Below are 2463 nucleotides of genomic sequence, written 5' to 3' on the forward strand. Positions count from 1 at the left end.
CCCACTTGTGAAAATGAAGGAGTATACAAGTTATTGATGCTGCGAGAAGTTTATGTAAGGGACTGTCAGAATCAACAGAGTCTACGACAGCAGCAAACTGTTGAAAGCCTGTTGATAAAAAAAGCAAAGGAACCTGAGGAGCAAAAACTGGAAAGGCAGTAGCTGCTGGAGCCATTCAAATTGTCGAAGCAATTAAATTCATGTCTCAAGACGTGGGGGCAAAAAATGTAAAGCAAACATTTCAGGATTCACAATGAAATCACGGCACAGATCTTAAAGCAAGGAAATATTGTTGAATTGCATTAAAAAAATGAGAATTTGTGTTGAATGCCAAACGGAGATATTTTATTCAAGGCTGGGATTATGTTTGTTAGACAAAACAAAAATTGTATTGAAAGGCCATAAATCATCAAAGACGGCAATCTATTTATTGATGGCCACAAATGACTGTGCGCTATCTACACATGCAGATTTAGAAATATATACAATCTGTACAAATATATATAGATATATATGCAGGCAAACGAAAAGCCGCATCCATATATCAAAGGTACATTAGCCTAAATTTGAATTGGCACACACTAGACAAACACTCACACACACACTCACTCGCACATATATGTATAAACCTCAAGCACATGTCAGAATTAAATAATGTAACGCACGATTGCTCCTCCACTCGCCAAGCCACCCATTTTACACCCTAGCAGCTATACTGGATCCCACTCGAAACCCCCCCTAGGCACCATCCTGGCAGGCATTGGCATTGGCTTTTATTTGAATTTGGTGCGTGCGGCTGTCACTTGTCTGTTACATTCGCCATGTAAACACAACCGCAGGCAATTTTGGCAATTTGCGTCAACAGGCACAAGACGCAACATGAAAACCAAAACCCCGAATAAAAAAACATGCAAGAACACTTCAGTTCATGGCAGGTACTTGACAAGCAGATACCCTTTACACAGGTGCAGAGCAACCCAAACTGACACAAACACACTTGGGAATCTATTATATAAATCGATTTGATATTAGTAATGCCATTATTGATTGATATATATATTAAGAATGCAAACGTAGTTTTATATTTGTTTTCTTGTCTTTTTCTTGATATATTTCATATATTTATTTAAAGTGCGAGTGTTAATAAAAAATAATATAATTACGTATGACTTACAAAGAGATAAACTTATAAATCTCCAGCTCCAATAAATATATTTTACATATATATATATCTACCAAACCTTTAGGTTTAGCAACGCCTGCTTTCCCCTCTTCATACATTTGCACAACTTTATTATACCCTTTCTGAGGCATTTATATATTTGCGCATTTTTATTGTTATAGGGTATAAAAATATAATATTTGGAGTGGCAGCCGTTTACGAGCTGAGAGGAAACGCAAATATTGTATAAATGCGCGATGTTCACTCTCTTGCATCCAAAAAAAATATATATCATTTTTTTTTTTGCGACAAGGTATGAATACAAACCAAAAAAAAAGGCTATACAAACAAAACGAAGCCAACATACCCTACCCTGAAAAAATAGAAAAGAATTGTTATTTACGGATAATATATATTAGAATCTAATTTAATGTTACTATAAATATTGCCTTAAAGAAGAGCTAAAGCCCATAGAGAAATATCTCGATGCTATATAGAGGGTAGAGGGTATACAAATTTATAAAATATCACCAACCTAGTCTATATATTTCCGTCTGTCTGTTTCTGCGCAAAAAAGTCTTCTGACTTTAAGCAGACAGTAAATATGTCGGAATTGTCCCTATAAAGTTACCTTAGGAAATATCTGCCAAAATGAGTTCTTGAATAAATAATTTTTTTGTTTTTAAAGATATCTTAACCAAAGTGGACATTTGCGAGTTAGTACATGTTATAGTACATACATTTTTTTAAACATATAGTATTCTCTACTTACAAGCTAACTGGAGACATTGGGTAAATTAAATTAGGTCAAATGTACTTATCATAAGGGTATATACAATTCGGCATGCCGAGCATAGCCGTTCTTTCTAGTTTCTATTAGCAAAATTATTTCTGAACACACATTTTTTCTTTCGTTTTAATAATAAAGGAAAATTTGGAAAATTATATAGATCGGTCCATACTATTCTTAGGTTTTTAAGAGAAAAATTTCGGATAAACTTTTTATTTGGATCCTAGATTTTGGATGATCTTTGCAAATCGACGAAAATATTACGAAGCGCTCGGCAAATGAATTCAATTAATTTGATGTTCATAGTGCGATCTTTATGAATTTCTCAGGGCATATCTGTGTAGCTAGTTTTTTTTCTTAATCTGTGTGTACAACACGATATGGACTCGGCTATAAATGCTGAGTAAAAATAAAATATAAGTATATATAATAATATAAGTCGAAGATGCCAACTTTTGCCAGAATACGCCATGATGTGCATATTTTCACATTTTCATTTTCATTTACAGGG

The 2463-nt window shown here is 33.9% G+C and overlaps 1 protein-coding gene across 1 annotated transcript in view; it reads right to left on the reverse strand.

Annotated features, from left to right (window-relative positions):
• cmpy (crimpy) overlaps nucleotides 1-2463 on the reverse strand; it is a 46583-nt gene that overhangs the window by 33291 nt on the left and 10829 nt on the right. The gene's annotated exons all lie outside the window — the stretch shown is intronic.

This window comes from Drosophila montana, unplaced genomic scaffold, assembly GCF_035044405.1.
Source record: "Drosophila montana isolate Dmon_TW-CO22-7 unplaced genomic scaffold, ASM3504440v1 contig_3003_1, whole genome shotgun sequence".
Lineage (NCBI taxonomy): Eukaryota > Metazoa > Arthropoda > Insecta > Diptera > Drosophilidae > Drosophila > Drosophila montana.